Here is a 21789-nt window from a genome sequence, read left to right on the forward strand (position 1 = left end):
TTGTCCAGGCTAAGACCTAAAGGCTGCATGCTGCAGCATGGACACCAGTGATGGGATGTTCTGGAAAACAACGCAGGGACTGGAGGGTGGCCAGAGCTGCCAGGGGCACAGCTGGTGCAGGAGAGTGCTCTGTCCTGCTATTCTGTTCGTGTGGGTCACGACCAGGGAACTCTGCCCACAGTGATGAGTCTGATGGTCTGCACTGGAGACCCAATTAACAGTCAACAAACCAATAAATGTATGCGTGCATACACACTTATATACAGGCGTGCACACACACGTAGATACAAGAATATAAATACACACATATACACACAGATGCAGATATAAGCATATAAATACGCATACACACACGTAGGTACAAGCATATAAATGCACACACATACACACACATGTAGATACAAGCATGCAGCATATAGACACACCCATGTAAACATATAAACACACACATGTAGATGTGTGCATGCATGCATATAAATACATGCACACATACACTCATACATACATAAGTATACACACGCACACACAGATGTAGACACATACGTAAATTGCAGACACAGAGACACATACATGTGTGCATACACACATGCATGCATACACAGAGACACACATACACACACATACATACATACATAAATCTGAAGCTTAGAGACTATAGAATTGTATTGGTTGAGGAGATTACAACTGCAGTCTAGGTAGACGATGATGTTGACAGAGCACCTGGGAGAGGCCACCTGAGAATCGAGGCCAGAGACTCTCACTGGGGCCCCACTTGGGGAAGGGAAGTTTCCAGGGGCACAGAGCTCATGGCGGGAGCCTCGGCTATAGCTCCAGGGCTCCCGGCCAGGCCTGTCCACAGCTGCCTCAGGGCCTCGTGTGGACAGAGTGGAGTCCTTTCCCTGCTCCGTGACCCCAGGGGCCTGTGATGGCTGAAAGCCCCCCGGGCCAGGGGGTCCTGCTCTTGCCAAGGGTGTCGCTGAGCAGAGTGAGAGACCCTGTCCTCCCCATGGGCCGGCACCCTGCTTGGCTGGGAGGCCGGAGACTGTCCCACTGTCAGCTCAGAGCAGCAGGAGCTATATAGCCCATGTGCTACTTCACACTCTCCGGGGACGTCCAGGCAACCCCAAGCATGAGGCCAGAGACGCAGAGAGAAAGCACAGCAGGCACAGCGAGGAAGGATGTCACCGCAGTGCTGTATGGGCAGGAAAGCTCCCGACCTGGAGACCCCGCTGGACGACGGGATGTCTGAGAGTGGCCAGCCCCGGAGGGCACACCCGCTGGCTGCGGTGTGTTCTGATTCTATTTTTACACATAGATGTAGTTGCAAGACCCGTGACATCGGGAACAAGAAATGTGAACATGTACAAGCAAACTTCATGAAACATCCCTGGAGCCCGGACGAAGGGTGGACACTGTGAGCAGCCAGTGCTCAGCAAGGTTGTTTATAACTCGCTGCCTTTCCCACACAAGCATCCATGGACTGGGGGGAACCTTTGCAAATTCACTCACTTGTTCATCTCGGGCAAACATGCAACGGGCAGAAGGGGCCCAGAAAACACCGAATGAGAATGGGCGGGGAGGGCAGGCCCGCCTTCCCCATCCGTCCTGGAGAGCCCCCACCCCTGCCCCTGCTGGAATACAAATGGGACAGCTGGACCAGGAGCAGCTATCATGGATCCTGAGGTGAATGAGTAGAAATTGCACACAGCTGATCACTGACCTCCTTTAAGTCATCGCTCAGAGATCATCTCCTCCCAGGGCGTCCTGGTCACCCCATTTACACTTTCACCCCACTAGACCCCTTGTTTGCTGCCTCCCTTCTAGAATGTGTGCTTCAAAGAGGCAGGGGTTTCTGTCTCCTCCCTCATCTGCGGGGCCTGGCATAGCTACGCACTAGTAAATCCTGTTGAACAAATGCGTGTGCAAAACATGTTGAATGCTGTAAAGTGCTAGCACAAAGTGGTAGCGATATTAACACAGAAGTACCGTGTGGCTGGTACCTAAGCAGAGTAGGCTAGCTCTTGTGCACATTTCCTGTCCTGCCCCTGGTTCCAGGCTCCTGGTCTCACCCCCTCCTTCCTGGTGATCTCTGCCCCATCCAGGTAGAAGTCTGAGGCTGGGGCCTGACCTCCTGGCCAAGTGTTGAACACCTGAATGGTCAAGAGGCCCATGGTGGGGGATGGGAGCCTGCAGGTTCAGGGTGTTCCTTCCCCAGACCCTTGGTCCAGGAGGCCTCCACTCACTTCAGGAACTTCTGTACCTGCCTCATTGTGAGTGGCCCTTGGCTGCCATTCTGCCACCCAGGGTGGTCACTGTCCCTGACCAGAGGCGTCTCCAGAATCTGATGGCCCCTGGAGCTGACCTCTGTGGCCTGGGTGGGGGAGGGGTGCCCAAGTCTTGCAGGGAGATCCCCAAGGCTCTGCTGCTATGAAGAGACACACTTCCTGGAGATAAAGCCTTTTGCGTGTCACAGAGGCAACGCGCCCTTCCCATGGTGCTGGGGCTCATCCTGGGGGTGATGGGTGCTTGGAGACCACCACGGAGGTGCTGGGGCTCATCCCGTCCAGTGAGGACAGCCAGGATCTTGAGCCCATCAGAGCTGTGCTGTTGTACCTGTCCAGCCCTCTGGCCAGTCACCTGGTTTATGTCCACTGTGGTCCCAGGTGACCACCTCCCCAGGCGTGCTCCTTGCGGTGCTAGCCCCCCGGACCTGCTCCCCTACCCCGCACCCCGCTCCCACACCCCTACCCCTCTCCCTGAACCCCGCTCCCCTACCCCGCACCCTGCTCCCCTACACCGCTTCCCTACACCGCTCCCCGCACCCCTACTTCACTCCCCGCTCCCCTACACCGCTCCCGCACCCCTACCCCGCTCGCTCCCCTACTCCGCACTCCCCTACCTCACTCCCCGCACCCCTACCCCGCACCCCGCTCCCCTACACCGCTCCCGCACCCCTACCGCTCACCCGCTCGCTCCCCTACCCCGCACCCCGCACCCCGCTCCCCGCTCCCCACTCCCCTACCCCGCTCCCTGTTCCCGCCGGGTCCTGGACGGCGCCGGGTCCCTGGGGCGGGCTCTTCCCCGGGCGCCGCCCCCGCCCCGCCCCGCCCCCGCCCTCCCCGCGCAGACCTGGGCCCCGCCCGCGGCCGCACCGACCGGGCTCGAGCCCCGCAGCTTTGGCGGCGCCGGGCCGGAGGCTGGGGCTGGCGCTCGGGCCACCATGTCCCAGCGCTTCGTGGTGATCCCCGCGGCGGGCAGGGCTGGGGGCGCGGGGCCCAGGCCCGAGGGCGGCGGCAGCCAGCGCCCCAGCCCCCTGCGGGCCGCGGAGCCCGACCCCGCCGGCCCCGAGGCGCCGAGAGTGGACGCGCTGCCCATCCTGCGCTACTGCCGCGAGCCGAGCCGCTACGGTAGGTGCGGGCCCGCGGGACCCCGTCCAGGGCGCGCGGCCACGCCGTCGGGCGGAGGAGCGGGAGGGGAGGGGGCGCGCCCGGGCGGGCCGGGGGACCCCTGCGCTGGTGCGTCCTCAGCGGCGCCGGCGGCCGGGTGGAGCTGGTGTGGCGCGCGCACTGCCGGCTCCTCTGGGGACCCTGGCCTCGCCTCGACGCCCCCTCTGCCCGGTCCTGCGCCCTGGAGGGGGATGCGACTCCCTGCGCCATTGTGAAAGCTCCTGGGAACCCTCTGACCTCCTTGCCCCTGGAGCCCGGGCCGGCCAGTCCATGTCACATTCCAGGGGGCGGGGGAGCGGTGGGTGCTTGGGGACCACCAGGGAGATGCCGGCTCGTCCCAGGGGTGCGGTGGGTCCTTGGAGACCACCAGGGAGATGCTGGGGCTCATCCTGGGGGGTGATGGGTGCTTGGAGACCACCACGGAGGTGCTGGGGCTCACCCTGGGGGTGATGGGTGCTTGGAGACCACCACGGAGGTGCTGGGGCTCATCCTGTCCAGTGAGGACAGCCAGGATCTTGAGCCCATCAGAGCTGTGCTGTTGTACCTGTCCAGCCCTCCGGCCAGTCACCTGGTTTATGTCCACTGTGGACCTTCCACCTTCAGCTTTTAATCATCAAACTTCTAGTGACTGCGCTTCAGTTTTGAGAATGGTTATATGCAGGCCCTGAGAAGTGCTGGTGGGCACCTCTGTGATCGGCCTCCTGTGCTGGGGGGCGGGGTATGGACAGTGGCTTGAGGCTCAGATCTCAGGTCTCAGGTCCCCGCCCCACCGCCCTGGGTGGGGGAGGGTGGACATGGGAGGACAGGCAAAGCCGGGTTTCCAGCAGCTCCTGGTTTGACTGGATTCTGAGAGGTCATTGCCCTCCAGGCTCAGGCCGGTCCTGGGGGCAGTCGGCCCCTTGGTCTGCGCGAAGGTGGCCCCATTTGGGAGATAGAGCGTCCACCTCTGGGCTGACATCTGAACAATCCGCAGCTTCTCAGGAGCCCAGTCGTTTCCTGCAGGTCAGAGAGGGGAGGTGGCTCCCTGGACAGAAGGGCCTCCATCTGGCCCCTGTGGTAGATGGGGGCCCAGGGCAGAGGGGGGACAGGGCACGAAGTGAGGACCAGCTTGTTGAACAGAGCTGAGAGTGCCAGGGATTCTAGATTCTTTCCAACAAGGCCTTTGTTGACTTACTTGGGAAATTCTTTAACATTACAATGAACTCTGAGCTGTGCCTCCCTCCAGCAACAGGCATCCTGTGTGCTAGGTGTGTGTGTGTGTGTGTGTGTGTAGGCATGCACGTATGCGTGTGTAGGCATGTGGGTGTACGCATATGTGTGTGCACTCACACACGTGGAACATGCCCTCTATCAAGGACAACATTGGTCCAGACACTCAGACACGTGGTGGGCACTAGGGTGCGTGTCTCCACCAGTTCTGCTCTGAGCCGTGGTCAGGTGTGGCCAAGTGTGGCCAGGTGTGGCCGTGACACTTGTCACTCTGGTGGCAGCTGTTCTCAGGTCCTGCTCCCTCCCTCCCCATCCCCCTGCTCCCCAGGAGACCCTACTCTTGTTTTTCTCTGTGAGCAGTGTGGTTCTGCTGCTCATGCTCATCGATTAGATTAGCACGAGTCAGAACAAGTAATTATTTCTGGATTGCCAGTGGCCGCTCTGCTTTGAGGGAAATCGCTCTGACAAAAGGGGTCAGTAGAGACTTTGAGAGAGCATGGGTGAGACTCACCAGTGGTGAGTGAGGGGCTCCTCTCCTGGCCGCCCCAGTGGGGGGGTCCCTGAGCCCCCAGCCCGGGCTTGCTGACCCTGACACAGTCTTCCCCAGGGGGAGGGGGCTGCAGCCTTACCTCTTGGCAGAAACCGGACTCTCCGCGGGCACACTCTGGGTAGAGCGGTTCTGCACAGCAGGGCCCAGGTTCCAGCTCCCTGGGACTGACCCTCCGGGTCCTCCTGGAACCTCGTCCCCCTTCTGGCCCCCTCTGCCCACTTGTCTCGGTTGCCCAGCATGCTGATGCCCTTGGGAGACACGCTCAGGTCTCAGGCTGTCCCACTGTCCTCCTTGGACCTACTGACATTTTCATCTTCATGTTGAGCTGGGACACAAGCATTGCCCCTGAGCCCTCCAGGTGGTAGATGGGGGCCACCCTCCTGCCCCTAGCACTCTCCCCTGCCACCTCTACCTCCTCTGGGGGGGGTGGGCCAGACCTCCCCTCTGACCTCAGGGGCCCAGCCATCCCCCAGCCCTCAGGTGGGGAGCCCTTCTGAGCGCCTGGCTGTGCTCTTGCCCCAGGCTGATACACAGTCAGGCTCCAGCAGGGCGGCAGTTACAGGGGCTGGTTCCAGCAGCGATCAATCAAATGATTGTGTGCTGTGCCCACTGCGGGAGAACAAAAGACCGATTATTTGACGCTGCTGATAAGACAGTGCGCACTAAGTTTAAAAAGCAACTCAGGTTTTGCAGCACGCCTTTGCCCTCATCTTGCGTTGCCCTCCCACGGTGTGAATGAGGGGGACTTTCCAACGCTGGAGGACGCGCCTGCTGCCACCACGGCTCCTTGTGCCACATCAGGAACCGCAGCAGAAATCTGCCGGGCTGAGCGTCTGGCTTTGCCCTTAGACCAGCTCCCCTCCGGCGGGTTGGCTTGCTGTGGGTAGCGAGCACGGCAAGTGTAGTAAGCACGGCAAGTGGGGTGCCCCTGCCACCCCCGTGTCCCTGGCTCATCCAGTGCTTCCCTGGTGCACAGGGGTCTTACAGTGCCTCTGTGCCCTGTCCCGTTAGCCTGGTCGAGGGAGGCAGGGTCTCCGGCCAGACCATGCTGGGGGCTTCTTCACCCCCAGCTGCCTGTCTGCCCCGACTGGTCTGCATGCACTGGGCAGGAGGGGAGAGGAGCCCGGGAGGGTGCAGCTGGGCTGCGATGGGGCTGCCATTCCACAGCTAGTCTGGGAGGTTCTGGAAGGTGAGGTGGCTGAACCATGGCTATCTCCCACTTCCAGGTAAAACACCGGTACTGGCTCCTGGAGTGGTTCCTGTGTGGATCACAGAGGGGCCTCAGATCCAGAACCAAGACCCTGGAGGACCCACCTCACCTGCCTGCAGCCAGAGGACAGGGACAGAGGCAGCATCAGGCTGAAGGCAGGCTGCCCTAAGGACAGTGAGGTTGGGGAGGCCACAGCCACCTGCTGCCCCTCCAGTGCAGGGCCACGCACCTCGGAGGTCAGCTGGGCTTCCCAGAGGCTGCACCCCCGCAGCCACCTCCCTGTGTGTGGTCTGGGCTGGTCTGTGGGCCTGGGGGCCTCCAACAGGGGCCTGACCTGAGTCTCCGGACAGGTCCTCCTGCCGCAGCACACCTCCATGGGTGCTCTGAGCCCGTGCCCAGGAGGCCAGGGCCACCCAGGGTGGAGTCAGGTGGACCTTCACCCCAGCATTTGCCCCCACGCGGCTCCCCGCTTCCACCCTGCGCTGGGGCTCAGGCCCGGTCCCAGTGTCCCTAACGCAAGGTTCACTTTCTGTTTCTCCGAAGTTGATGTGGTTGGGGTGTCAGAGTCCCACAGACCCTCGGACGACACCTGGAGGGTTGGTAGTGTGGGCCTGCTGTTGGAAACATGCAAGTGTGTGTGTACGTGTGTCTTTGTGTGAGTGAGTGTGAGTGCTTGGCCCTTCACGCTCAAGGAGGAGGGGAGGGTTGACCACCAAGCCTCAGAACCTGCTCTGGCCAGAGGGGATGGTGTGTTTGGAGGGGCCTTGCCCTTGCAGGGACAAGGACCAGAGGGGGTGCCTCTGTCACTAGTGGGGACCCGGGACGACCTTGGGCATGCCACTGGCCCAGCCTCTGCCAGGCGGGCACCGGGAGTGAGGCGCTGGCCACCGCCCCTGCTCTCCCTGGGATATGGGCTCCCAGGGTCACCCTGCCCCCACCGTGCGGCCGGTGCATCTGCACTTTGTGCGACTTCACAGGTGGCTCAGGGGTTTCTGCTGCAGGGAAAGTCCCATTTCCCGGGCCCACTTTGGCGCCTTCCGGTCAGGAAGGAGGCTCAGTGTGGCCCCGGGTGCCCCAGGAAGGAAGGCTGAGCTGGAGTCCTGGCTGTGGGCTCCCCAGCTCTGGTGTCACAGCACCTGCCACCCCACTGGGCAGACTCTGTTTTCTTTTTACTAAATATTTCATGGAGCACAGCCCTCACGCTGGTCTGCAAGCCGCCTCCAGTTCTCACGGACAGCTCACGGGCTTTGTCACTGCCAGGAACGCTCCCCTGGGTGGTTTCTTGCTCCGCTGACAACGCCCGAGGGCGCGTCCCTCACTTCTCTCCTCGATACTTAACGCTCTGGTTAGCTTCTTTTCCATGGGGTGTCGTGGGTTTGGAGGCACCAACTCCCATTAAACATCAAAATTGCACCTAAGTGTGTGTTCAATTGGCCACACCGCCGTCCCTAGGCCACGAGGGGGCTGCACAGGCAGGCCCAGGACCCAGGGGAGCCCCGTCCCTAAGCCATGGGGGGCTGCGCAGACAGGCCTAGGACCCAGAGGAGCCCCTCACTCATGGGGGGCTATGCAGGTGGGGCCAGGACCTGGGGGAACCCTGTCCCTAAGCCACGGGGACTGTGTGGGCAGGCAGGCTCAGGACCTGGAGGAGCCCCATCCCTAAGCCACAGGGGCTGCACGGACAGGCCCAGGACTTGGGGGAGCCCCTAACCCGTAGGGGGCTGTGCAGATGGGCCCAGGACCCAGGGGAGCCCCATCCATAAGCCATAGGGGGCTGCGCGAACAGGCCCAGGACCCAGGGGAGCCCCTAACCCATGCGGGCTCTATGGGTGATCTCAGGACCTGGGGGAGCCCCCGTCCTGCCAGGACTGCCCATGCCTGCCCCGGTGCCCCCAGCTGCTGGCCCTCACCTCCTCCCACCTGGGCTCTGTCCCCGCGAGCAAGGGCTATAGTGTGCAGAGGTGGTGGACAGGAAAATGGAATCAGGAAGACGTGGTCCGTCCATGTGTGGGAGGGCTGTCCAGACACCCGCTGCGGGTACAGACCTTGAGGACCCTCTGCTCAGTGAGAGAGGCTGTCACGAGGGACACATGAGCCCCTCACCAGAGGTCCCTGGAGGGGTCCCGTCCACAGGGATGGAGGGGAGGACCATGGGCACCAGGGCCTCGAGAGAGAACAGAAGTTCTGGAGGGGGTGTGCGTGTGCTGAGTGCCGCTGTGTATGGCACTGAAACAGCTGGAAGTTGTAAGTTTTATGTCAGATATATTTTACCGCCATCAGAGGAGCACACAGCAGAGGAAGTGAGAGGGACTGTCCCTTCCCCCACCGCTCCTTCAGGGAGCTGCTGCTGCTCTTCCGGAGGAGGAAGAGGCCGCTCTGATTAAATCCACTCTCACAGCGCAGCCTCTCGCAGGGGTCCTTCTCATCTAAATTACTCTCTGCAAGGTGTGAGCTCAGGCCTTTTGGAGGAGATATTTTTGTCCAGGAACCTTCCTGTTTCCAGCAGCACCCTGTGAGGCCCTTCCGGGCTGGTCCTGGGGCAGGAGAGGGGCTGTGGGTCTGACCCACCCCTCCTCGCTCTGCATCCCCTGAGACTGCTCCTCCAGGGGCCAGGAAGCGTCCTGGGCTCCGGAGCTTTGCCAGGAAGGCCCCTCCATCCTGGACACCTGGGAACAGCATGTCCTGGCCACTGGGCCCGCGGCCCCTCACCCTCGTCCCTTGCTGCCCTCTCCTGGGGACCCCAGAGCAGGAGGCTGAGGTCTCCAAGCTGAAGGAAGAGCAGATGTGGGGCACTGGGGTGGCTACTCTGGCCGATGGGTCCTCCCTCATCAGCGGCTGCTGGGGCTGCCTTTTGCTTGGTGTGCTGGCCTGTCCCCAGACATGGGGACACGCTGCTGCCACATATCCTCCTTCTGGAGACAAAACACAGTGGATTGGGGACCCAGCTTCCTGCGCCTGGAGGGATGGAGCCCCGCACAGGGGTGAGACCAGCGCAGCCCCTGGCACCCGCTGAGCTGTCCTGCCGTGTCTCAGCACAGCAAGGGTGTGCGTGTCTCTCCCACCTGCAGAGGGATAGGTTTGCCCCTCGGTGGAGCCGGCTTCTGCGTGATGTCATCAAGGGTCAGGCAGGGGTGCCTAGCAGCTCTACTGGTCCAGCGTCCGACTCCTGGTTTCAGCTCAGGTTGTAATCTTGGGATCATGGGATGGAGCCCCATGCCCGGCTCCCTGCTGGGTACACAGACTGCCTGGGATCCTCTGTCTCCCTGCTCACCTCCACCCCTGTTCATCCTCTCTCCCCCTGGGCCCTGGGAGCTGAGCCTTCCTTGTACAGCAGCCTAGGCCTAGTGCCACCCCCAGTGGGCTGAGGGGGTGAGTTTCCCTCTGATGGAGCCGTGATGCTCCCCTGAGGAGATGTGGTGAGTGTTCTAGTTGGGACCCCAGGAAAGCAGAGCCCACAGGATGTGTGCAGAGAGAGACTGGATTAGTCCATGCCACTGTGGCTTAGTGAGTCCAAGATCTGCAGGGTGGGCCAGTGGGCAGGAGACCAGGGAAGGGCTGTAGCATCCACGGGATGCCTGCTGGTGGCACTCCTTCCTGCCTGGGGAGGTCAGCGTCTGTTCTAACCGGGCCTTCGACTGATTGGGTGAGGCCCACCTGTATAGGAAAGGCTCAAAGCTCACCACTTTGGTTTTTTTTTTTTTTCTGTTTATTTATTTTTTTTTTGTAAATTTATCTTTTATTGGTGTTCAATTTGCCAACAGATAGAATAACACCCAGTGCTCATCCCATCAAGTGCTCCCTTCAATACTTTGAATGTTAATCTCATCTAAAAAATGTCTTCACAGAAACACCCAGAATAATGTTTGACCTAGTATCTGGGCACCGTGACCCAGGCAAGTTGACACAATAATGATCTTCCCACAATAATGGGAAGAGAAAGTGCTCAGAAATAGTCACTGTGAAAAAGCCTTTTCCAGGCTGTCACAGATGTGGACGCGTGTGTGTACGTGCTCTTCCAAACTTTATCTCTTAATGTATTGGAAGTGCGTTTTCTGAGTAAAAAGGCCTTTATTCTTTGTATTCTTTGGCTCTGATTTTTAAAGGAAGGGATTATGAAACCAACAGAATGTGAAGCTTGAGGCTGTAAGACTTGTCGTTTTCGGTGAGTCCACAGCAAGGCTGGGTGTTTATTTACCAGTCCTTGTGGGTGTTTTAGATTTTCTCTGAAAACTGTGCTGCCAGCCACCCCTTTGGGGCTTTTCCTATGGAGAAGCAGAAGCCTGTGTTCAGGCCTCTCCGGCCTCTGGGCTGGCGGACCAGCCTCCCGCACCAGGGACCCTCAGAGGGGAGCTGCCCGCACGCTGCGGGCTGAGACCTGCAGCCTCCATAGAGGCCGCGAGTGGGGGCTCGCCCACGGTGTGCCAGGTCTGTGCTTGAGCTGCACCCTGCAGCGGAGCCACGCTTCCTCTGCTGTGGCGCCGGCGTCCCTAACCTGCTTGTTGCTGACACTACTAGTCTCACGAGTACGTTTCAAGTGGCTGAACAAATACTTCAGTGTTACAAACAATCACGAGCTCCAGAGAGTCTGTTACCTACAGAGGCTGAGAGAGGAGACACTGCCTGCGGGTGGCTGCAGTGTTGCTACAGAGTGGAGGGAAGGGCTGCAGGTGGGAGGTGGGAACCCAGGGCCTGTTTTTCCTGTTTACTCAGATGGTCACTTCTGAAAGACCATTGCAGCAACTTGCCACATGTTCTCATCGTTAGTTATTTGCAAACGTCCGTCCCGGCCCTGTGACCTGTGCACACGCTGGACGGTGAGTGTGTGCACTTCATGAACGGTGTGGGGCTGTGGCGTCTGCTCCCTGGACATTCTGCAGGTGCCCACGGCAGTCTACCTGGCCCCCAGCCCCTCACAGTCGGGGCTGGATGCTCCTCTCTCTGTAGTTCAATTCCTGGGACCACGATGCTCAGACCCCACGCAGGCCATGCCAAGGAGGGCCTGGCTGTGAGGCCACTCAAAGTTGGGCATGAGTGGGTGACATTAGTGGGCTTCACTCAAAGAGGCTGGGTGGCTACAGATGCCCCCCAGGGGCCAGCATGGGGGTCGTGGGGCCGTGGGGTCTGTGGGACCAGGTGTCTTCCTCTCCCGCTGCCCGCACTCCTGCACTGCCCTCTGTGGGGGCTGGCGGGTTCTTTCAGATGCCCCCTGTGAGGACGGTGGTGTGCAGGGTCTGGCCACACTACCTGAGCTCAGGAGGCAGGTTCAGAGCAGACTTGGGCGTTGGGGAGAAGCCCAGAGAAAATAGATGGAGTTGACATATGCTACTTAACTCAGGGTTTTCCCTGTGTTCGTTTGAGAGGAATGCCGTGGAATGTTAGCTCCAAAGGCTCACCTTCCTGGGCTGTGAAAGTCTCTGTCTTCCAGAAGTTGTGTCTGGAGGTGCTCCAGACCCCACCCTGGGGCATGCACGTCACACGTGTGGCTGTGCGGTCCTCTGACCCGTTGGGGCCGCCCCTGCCTGGGGTGATCGGGCTGGTCCTGGGGGGCCAGCAGGGCCAGGTGCAGCTTGGGGGTGACGGGGCTGGGCAGCACCTCCTGGAGTGCAGGGATGGCCTTCTCCGGGGTGACGCGGTCCGTGGCTCCTGTGTGCTCCCAGCAGGACTCGAGTAGCCTCTGACGGCCTCGAAGTAATGGTGACAGTGACATAGACAACATAAAGCTGCTTTCCCATCACTGTGCGCCGCTGGAGCCCCATGCACTCATCCCTGCGCCCTGTGCTCGAGGCCTGAGCCGTCTGTGCAACCGCGCTGTCTCCCCCTACCCTGCACACCCACGCTGTCTCCTCCACCCCAACATGCACACCCACATGCACCCATGCCATCCCCACACCCAGGTGTCCCCCACAGCAGCCCCAGCCCCAGCTGGCTGCGGGGCATGGGCAATGTGACTGGTGACACTAAGGTCTAGATTTAAATTTTTTGAGTTTTTAACTAATTTGAATTTAGACTCAAAAACCGCACGTGCTCAGTGGCTACTGAAGTGCACGTGCAGGCCCAGTGCTGAGGACACGGTGGAGGTGAACCCGTGCCAAACCCCGCAGCTCCAGGAGCTTGTGCTCCTGTGACAGATGATGAGCAGGGGTGTGGGTAGGGGGGCGGCCCAGAGGGCTGAGGGCGGAGTCCCCACAAAACCCATCCCTGGGGTCCTGACCCCAGCGTGTCAGAATGCAGCCGCACTTGGAGGTGGTCTTTACCAGATGCACATGGGACACACACTGTAGGCAGAGGCCTCAGGACAAACAGTCCCCAGAACGGAGGCCACACATGCGTGTTATCTGTATCCCCAGCCATCGATGCTGAGATGAGCGGTTCAGCTCTTGTAGCCATGGCCGCCTCCCCAGGGGTGTCTGTGTCAGCTCAGCCCCCTCAGAGCCAATGCACCCCCCACTGTGGTCCACCATGAGGTCACTGAGCCCATCAGACCCAGGGACCTGTGCCCTCCCCAGCCAGGGGCTCCCTCCTCTGCAGCCACCTGCATCTGGCTCCCCTGCCTCTCCCCCGCTGGCCACCTGAGCCCTCCCCAGGGCCCCAGACTCCTCCTCGCTGCCTCTTGTTGCCTGGAGACTCATGCGTTCTTGTCCCCCTGGACCACAGAGAGTTGAGTGTGGTGGGCCAGCCACGCTGGTGTTGTCAGGCACACTGGTGAACCCCCTCCCCTGCTTACAGGAGGAGGCCTCCCTGGGGGTGTTGCTGGGAGGGGCCCCAAGGGAGCAGGGGGTGCCTGCCGCCCACCTCCGTCCCATGTACCTATACCCATCAAGCCTATAGGTGTTCATGACCTGAGGTAGACCAGACACAGAGGGGCCTAGGGATGCAGATCGGGGTCAGGATCACCCCTCAGAGACCCCAGGGACCACCCCCCATGCCACCACCTGGGAGAAACTGGCCAAACTTATGGACTGCCTCCTCAGAACAGCTGTGGGTCTGGGCGTCCCCCTGTAGCCATCACTAGGTGGACAAGGCCCCTCAATGCTGGCCACAGGAAGTATGAACGTGCTTCCACCCACACAGCTCTCTGCAAGGTTCTGACCCACTTATGAATCTGGCCGGCACCAAGTAACCCCTGGGAGCTTGCCAGTCCACCATAGATGTGGGCCTCGAGTCCACACAGCCAGGCCCCAATGGACAGCTGCGTTTTCCCAGGTCTTCTGGGGGCGGCTCCTTTGGGGATGCCGGCTGATGCAGAGAACCAGTGAGCCCCTTGGCCAGCCCACTCTGGAGCCCCCTGGCCCTGACACTGCTCAGCTGGCATTAAGCCTATCCCATGGCTTTGATGGGTGAGACTCAGGGACGTTCTGGGAGAGAGGTGCAAGCGGGCACACTCCGGCGTGCACTAGCATGTCTGGCGCCTGTGGCCAGAGGTCTTCTCAGCAGAGCGCATCCTGGGACCAGTGGCCTGAGTCATACGCAACAGGAACTGTGCTCTAGGGACATGAAGGAATCGCTCTGGACACTTCAGAGCCCGCCCGGGTGTTCCAGAGGGTCAGAACGAGGCGTGCCCTGGGACAGGCAGGAAGGGAGCTCCCAGAACCCACATAGACGGCACCGGCCCAAAGGCAAGCAGTCCTGCTGCGGGGAGGGGCAGGGCTACGGGAAGTGTGCCCAAGGGGTCAGGGAGGCCAGCCGTCTGCTGTGGGTAGAGGGCTGAGTGGCTACCTGCCGAGGAGTGCTGGGGTTTGCTGAGCACCCCTGCCTCCACACCCACCCCCTAGGGAGCCATTCTCCTGGGTGGGCAGGCCCCACTGTCTCCCACACTCAGCTGGGGGCTGGAGCTCCTGAGAACGAGATGGCCTTCCCGCCTCCCCGGGAGCTGCCTCAGCCCCTGCTCCCTGTGCGGGAACATGGGTCCCAGTCCCTGGGATGGACTGTCACCAGCCTGGCTCCCCTCCTGCAGAGGCTCAGGAGGACACCCCCCCCCCACCACCACCTGTGGACGGTGAGTGTGTGAGGCAGGACTGGCCCCGCAGGGAAGGGACGGGGCCTGGCTTGCTGGACCATCGGGGGTTCCAGAATGCACCTGCTGTGGCCTGAGCCCTTCCAAACTCAGGGCCTCAGCTGCCCCCCTTCGAAGGGCCAGGTAGTGGGTAGGGGCCCACCAGGGACAAGGCACAGTGGATCTCCTGCCTGGGAGCTGCTCCCTTGAGGACATGTATTTTATGACCAAGTCCGACAGGATATGGTAGAAAGTTATCCGTTTCAGGTGAGTTAGTGGCAAGTGGATGGCAAATGGGGGTTTGCCAGCCTGTCCACCGTCTGAGATGGTCCACCAAGGGCAGAAGGACCCTCCTTGGCCTCCTCCCTGGGAACCAAGTACTGCATTAGTTTTGAGGCTAGTGGGGGACTGAGTGGTGGCCCCCAGGAGATACGTCCACATCCTAACTCCTAACTCCTGGCCCCTGGAAACGGGACCTGATTTGGAAGAAGGGTCCTCGCAAACATGATTACATGAAGGATGTGGAGGTGAAGAGGCCACCCTGGGTTATCCAGTGATCCTTAGTCCGATAACCAATGTTCTTATGAAAACACAGGGGAGAGACTGTGCGAGGAGGAGGAGAGAGGTTGGAGCGCCAGGTCACTGGAGGGGGGGATGCTGGAGGGCCCCTGCAGAGGGAGTGCGGCCCTGTGACACCTGGCTGTCAGATGTGGGGCTCCAGGGCTCTGAGGGCAGGCTTCATGGTCTGAGGCTCTGGGGGCTGGTCCAGGACCTCAAGGGTACCAGACAGGCTGGCTGGGCTTACCTGCTTCTGTCTGGAACGTTCCCTGGGCTTGGGGAGGAAGGTGCAGAAGAGCAGAAGAAACAGGCATGCCCAGTCAGGGGGCATCACTGTGGCTGGCATCCAAGGGCCCCTGCAGGTGCTCTGGGTGCTGGGCTCGGCCCCACTGTCTGCATTGCCAGGGCTGGAGCAGGGACCGAGGGAAGCAGCCCCCAGCCTGTCCTGGAGCACCCACCCTGCAGCCCGGGAGCGCAGCAAGGCCTCCGGAGAGCCGGCGCCATGGAGGCACCTTCTCTAGGGCTTCACCGGGCCTGGTCCAGCAATCCCTGGCGGGGGAGGCAGGGCCGCAGCAGGGAGGTGGCAGCCGTGTCCTGGAGCGAGTGGACAACCACGAGGGCTGAGGGGCACTGGAGGCACCTGGGAGCACCTGGAGCAGGTGCCACCCCTGCAGCCTGCAGTGCCCTGGCCAGGCCAGCAGCCCTGCAGTGGGCCCCCCGTCCACTGGGCTTGATGGGAGCCCCTCCCATGCAGACCCTGCAGGACTCCCACTGCCGGCTTCCCTCGCAGAGCCAATGAGGGTGGGGAGGGCTGCTCCTCATGCGCACCTGCCAGCCGTCCATGAGCCTCGACCAGCGCCCAGGCTTCCCTGGGGAAGCCTATTTGTAAGTCAGTGACTGGCTTTACAGAAGCAGAGTCCCCTCCGCTCCCCGGCCTCCCCGGGCTGCTGCCCGCCGCCTGGCAGCTTTATCACCCAGTCATCTGAACTTTGCTCACATTTGGTAACATACTTTCCTTGGAAGCCGGGCTGTGACTGTCACATCCCTGCTGGCTGAGGTTCCTGGTTGTGACGTCAGGGTGGGGAGCCTGCAGCAGTAACGGATTTGGGTGCCGGCACCGCGGGAGGGGCCCTGCTGCAGGCCTCCTGGCCTTGCGTGCCTCTGTGCACACAGCACGGGTTCAGGGGCGAGCCCCCGAGAACGAAACTGATTCATGATTCATGGAGGAGGTGCGGTGGTTCTGGGCCTTCTGCCCTGGAAGCAGGCTTTGCATCTCTCTCCCTGAAGACAAAGGGTAGTTGCTGCCGTGTGAGGGCTTCTCTTCCTGTGGGGCCACGGGTGGGAGAGTCCTACGGGTTGGCAGAGTGCAAAGAGCGACCCGTCAGGGTGTGAACTCCCCTGGTTCTGGGGGCACATCCTGGTCCATGCTGCGTGCATAGGCACAAGGGGCTTTGGTCTACTTTGCAGAGGGTGGCCCCTGGATTGGCCCCCCAGGCCAGGAGGGGTGGGGTCCGGGAGCAGCCACTGCCTGTGATCAGTGGCCAGGGGTCACGTGGCACGTGGTCTGAGGCGTCCGGGCGGGCCTGCGTGGCGAGAGCACAGTGGCAGGGCCTTGGGGGTGCTGAGGCCCCAGGTAGCGCCCCTCACCCTGGAGTTGGCGGGCACGGGTCTCCGTGTCAGGTGTCAGGCGTCGCGTGGAGGATAAGGCTGGGGCTTCTCCCGGGAGTGCCATTCTGCACAGGTTTTCTCCACCCCAGTGCAGTGATAGTCACCCAACCCGAGTGAAGGTGTGCGGCTTTGGGGTTATGGGGCTGACCCAGCTGAATCTACTCCCTGGTCTCAGAAACATGTGTGCCATCCACTAGGTCAGGCCCTGAACCAGCTGACAGCGGGCAGGCCTGGCTCAGATCGCGGTGAGGAGCCACCTCCCTCTCTGCCCTGAACTGAGTCCAGGTGATGCATTGGAGTAAGCAGGAGGCCTTGAGTGCAAAGGCCACTTCTGGGAAGAGGTGCCCTAAGCTGCCCAGATTTCAGCCCAAGGGTGGCAGTGCAAAGGCCCTGGGGCAGTGCCAATTCTCAGGATGGGACCTAGGATGTGAAGAAGACCCAGGGTGGGCACTGGTGGAGGGTGCTATGAGGCAATCACTGACCAAGTCTTGACCATCTGGATTGATTGCTGCCAGGTTGTGGGCAGGGTCCTATTGTCTCATACCGTGCAGTGAGGCTGCCTGGGGAGCAGACTCTGGGTCATTCCTGGACTTAGATTTCTGTTTGCTTGTTTGTTTTCAGGTTTCTGTGAGGTAGATGGACAGGCTGTGCAGTGGAAGGGACATAGTGACCTCAAGGTGACACAGTAACCCCAAGGTGACCGGTGGAAAGTTGCCAGCCATGCACCGTGGGGCATATCCGTGACAATCCCAGAGGAGCACTTTCTTCAAGAGCAAAGGCCCTGTGGCCGCCAGTGTGGGGCATGGAGGCTCAGACTTCTGAGAATGAGGGTCCTAGCACATCACAGGAGGGGCAGGAGGAACATGCAAGGGGCTCGCTCTCGGGGTTTGGGGAACTCTTTGTCCGCATCCCGTGAGCTGTCTGGACAAACAGGCAGACAGATGGGGCCTGCTGGGTCCTTTCCCTCTCTGGGCCGACCGCCTCTCTGTGTGGGGGTCCCTGGCCTCCTCGTGGTGGGAGGGGATTCTGTTCTGAGGAGGGTCCCTGGATGCTGAGTCACAGGCGAGGTGACTGGCCAGTCTGCGAGCAGCCGCCGGTCCTCCACGGTCCTCCACACGCAGGACCTGCCCCGGAAGCATCTTGCTGGGGGCACCCCTCCTTTCTTGCAGGAGATCCTGTGATCCGTGAGGAAAACATGCGCGTAATCACTAGGCCACGGCGGTTGGCTCTTGCCTAATTCCCTCCCTGGGGGAACCTGCGGGGCAGAGCCTCCGGGGGAGCATTGGAAAATCTTCCGCTCCCTGGGAGAGGCAGGGGGGCGGGGACCCTGAGGCCACCACCTCAGAAGGCCATGGGGAGCTTCGTCCCCCTGCCCGGGGCGGCCAGACCCCGCGGCCCTGCAGCACAGGGCGCCGTGACATTCCCGCTGCAGGTGGACACCAGCCATCCTTGGCACCGGCAGGATGTGGGACGCACTTCGCCAAAACAAAATTCAGTATCGTCTGGAGTCGCCTGGTCAACCTCCCCACCCCCTTGGGTGCCCTCGGACCACAGGGGTCTCAAGGGGCTGGTTTCAGGGCTGCTGGTGCCGTGGGTCCTGAGGGGGAGGCTGTGCCGCACTTGGTGAAACCGACTGGAACAGCCGACGGGGCGTGTGGGGTGTGGGAACAGGCTCAGCCCAGTGAGCGCGGGCCCCAGGGCAGGCCCAGAGGGCAGGCGAGGGCTCCTCACTCCTGGGGGGTCACGCTGCCCTGCCTCCCCCCACCACGCGGCGGGAAGTGCTGGGCCAGGGGCTGCGTGGGTCGCCAGGGCGGACCCGCCTGGGCGCAAGCTCTCCTGCTCTTCACCAGTTGGCAGGAATGGGCTTTTGGGGACGCGAGAGGCGGCCCCAGCACCGGCACCTGGTTACAGGAGGACGGGAGCACAGAGAGCTCAGGGAAGGCCCCCAACTCGGAGCAAGAGAGGGGATCTCGGGCCTGTGGTGGCCGCCCACAGGGGGGCGGGCGGGGCTGTGTCTCCTAGGCTGTGAGATGATGAGCTTCCAGAACCTTCTGTGTGTGATGCCCACACTTGGCTCTGCAGCGCAGGCTCCTGTGGAAGTGGGCCGCTTCCTTCCGGAAAGGGGGGGTGGGGGAGCCAGAGCCCGGTGGCCCTCAGGCATGTCACAAGGCAGCCAGTAGGGGGCAGGCAAGGACCGCCATTCTCCCCTGAGGCCGCCTTGTCCTTGGGTCACTTCTGAGGCCTTGTCTGCACACCCAACCCTGCTGTCCTCTTGTCTTGTTTGTCTCAGACTCTGCCAGGAGTCCAGGGGTCAGAGGAGTTCCAGAAGGTTCCAGGCCAGCCTCAGAGCCCTGACCCCCACCCCTACCCCAGTGCCCTGGGCCCGTGCAGTCCCCAGATGGCCCGCCCTGGTCAGGGTCCAGCGAAGGTCCAGCCAGGGCCTGTGAAGCTGCCCCTGGGGTCGCTGAGGCCCTTCCCAGAGGACACTCGCCTGGGGGCCCGCGAGGGACCCTGACCCAGGCCAGAGCAAGTGCTGTGGCCTCTGGAAGGTTCTATAGGGTCCTGGAGCTCCCACAGTGGCTGCCCCGAGGGGCCAGTGGGATGGTCATCACTGCAGCCTCGTGTACACCAAACAAGTGCAGTCTTAGGTGGTTTTTTTGCACATTTTCTCAACCATACCCAGGAATAAAGTCATGGAGGTAACCCCAAGGCTATGGGTTTGCCAACTTCCTGCTTCATGGCGGAGTGGGGATGCGTATGGGGCTGCCCCTGCCTGGAGCCCCATCCTGGACACCCCACCCCAGGCCCGCGGGCTCCGAGGTGACAGCACAGGAAGCTGAGGACCCAGTGACCGTGGGCAGCCCAGGACCTCCCACCCCTGACCCAGCAGCTTTCCGCCTCAGGTCTGGCAGGGCCCCGTGGGTCTGTTCTGACCCCGAGCGAGCAGGTGTCACGCCCACCAGGGATCAGGCTGGGGCTTTGCCCCATGGCAGGGTCCCGGTCGTTGATCCCCGGGTGCCCGCAGGTTTCCTTGTGTAGAGCTTGCAGGCTCTGGCCAGGCCCCTGGTCGGGCCAGTGGGACCCTGGGGGCACTGTGGTTTCTCCTGCTCTCCTGGGGGCCTGGACACCCTGGGTCAGGGAAGGGCAAGGTGGGAAGCCCAGGAAGTTCCTGGGGTCCCAGGTGAGCCTGCATGGTTGCCAGGTGGCTCTCCCGGTGGCCTGGGGCAGGTGCGGAGGCTCTGTGGGACCCTGCCCTTTAGGGGGAGAGATGATGGGCACACGCTCCCCACCCCCCATGCTCTGCCCGGCTCTCCCCTCACACTTGCTTAGTTGGAACTGTGCAGACTTCTAAAATTTAGTTAATGTGTCAAAATATACAAAACATGCTGCCACTGGGCATCTGCATGTCCGTGGCCACCTTCCCAAATCACTGTCTCCTGTGCCCTTCCTGCACCCCTGGGACGGCTCCTAGGGGGTCCACCTTCCCTGCCTGGCAGGTGGCGTGGTACATGGCCACAGAGCCCAGCTGTGGCTGTATTTGCTCAGACAGTGGTGTTTACCTTCCAGACACTTCCCGCCCCACCTGGTGCCACCTGGGTGTGTCCACTCCAGGCACAGAGTGACTGCCTCTCAGAGGCAAGAGGAACAGCTTTCAGTGAAGCACTGAGGAGCCCGAGTGAACCTCCATCCACCCTGTGCCCGTGTCCTGGGAATAGACGGGGGGCCTGCAGGGTGGCCTGGCAGTGGCTGCAGGAGGCCCCTCGGAAGGCACCCTGATGTCCAGAAGATGTGGCTGTGCCCCAGGAAGGACAGAGCCCTGGGTGGATACATGCACATGTGCTCACACACGCTCACCTCTGCAGAGACAGATGAGCACCAGGTGGGCAGCCCCTCACCTCCCTCCTCTGCCCCCCCCCCGCTCCATCCGACCAGCGGAACTCACTGGTCAGCAAATACTCATGAGCACCATTGGGTACCGCATGGGTGATGGAGGGCAAGACACATTCCACATCTCAGAAGGTTACTTCTAGAGCCTTCCATCAACACGGGGAGTAGGAAAGAGACTACTATCCAGGGCGTCCACTCTTAGGCACCCCTTGGTGCCCCTCAGGGCATCAGGAGACCCAGGGGCTGAGGACCAGCTCAAGCACAGGCCTCCCTAATTGGTCAGCTGGGCACTTGCTTGCTGTTGACCTTATTTCTCAGAGAGAGATGGGGATGGGTGTCCAAGGCCCCTTTTCCCCCGGAGGTGGTCGGCATATGAGCCACCTTGTCCTGCAGGCCTTATTTCTCACGCTGTGGGGCAGCAAAGACTTGGTATGGGCGACCAGGACCAGGGGACCTGATCCACTGGACTCCCAGCTGACATCCTGCTGCCCAGGTTTTCAGCCACATGCTCGGCTCTGTGGCTGCGAGGCCCCTGCCTCCGCTGCCTGCTGCTGCCATCCTTGGGGTGGGGTGGGGGACACATCCATTGTTTTTTAAAAGATGTTATTTATTTTAGAGAGAGAGAGAGAGAGGGAGTGGACGTGAGTCGGGGAGGGAGGGACAGAGGGAGATGCAGGCTCCCCACTGAGCACACACCTGGACGCCAAGAGCTCACAATCCCGAGGTCATGACCTGAGCCCAAGCCGGGAGCCCAGGGCTCAACCCACGGGGTCCCCCGAGCGCCCCGGACACACGGCTGTGTCTCAGTAAACTTGTACCGACACAACTGATCAGAAATACACAAATCCTACTTTCTTTCTTCAATGGTAGAAAAGTGATCTCTGCGTGGAAATCTCCCCGGGTGACAGTAGAACTTTCACCCCTCGGTTAGTAGCGCATTAGATATTTTCACAGGGTGGAGTCTGTCCTGTCGTGGTGGTTTTGTCTCTCAGTTCCTTGATGACAAGTGTTGACTTGATAAAATGCATGGGGCCATATTCCTTCTTGTGTTTAGCGGCCCAGGGAAGTTCATTGATTGGTGTCATTTCTCCCTCGAGTGTCTGGGGAGTCCCCACCATGCGGGTGGAGCGCCTGCGCACTGGTTGCGGTTTCCTCGGGGGAGAGGGCACGATTCAGGGCTGCTGTGGAAATGTGGGCGGGTAGTGTTTCCCCAGGAATTGGTCTATTTAGCGTACAGTTTCAGAGCGCTTATGGCAAGTGACTCATA

At 61.1% G+C, this 21789-nt stretch overlaps 1 protein-coding gene across 1 annotated transcript in view; it reads left to right on the top strand.

Annotated features, from left to right (window-relative positions):
* Positions 1-3298: 3298 nt before the first annotated feature.
* The window catches only part of SLC12A7 (solute carrier family 12 member 7), a 65506-nt gene continuing 47015 nt past the window's right edge, over positions 3299-21789 (top strand). The window contains exon 1 of the mRNA XM_072807407.1: positions 3299-3407. The gene's annotated coding sequence lies outside the window, so the exon portion shown is untranslated. The remainder of the gene's footprint in view (positions 3408-21789) is intronic.

Source organism: Canis lupus, chromosome 31 (genome assembly GCF_048164855.1).
Source record: "Canis lupus baileyi chromosome 31, mCanLup2.hap1, whole genome shotgun sequence".
Classification (NCBI taxonomy): domain Eukaryota; kingdom Metazoa; phylum Chordata; class Mammalia; order Carnivora; family Canidae; genus Canis; species Canis lupus.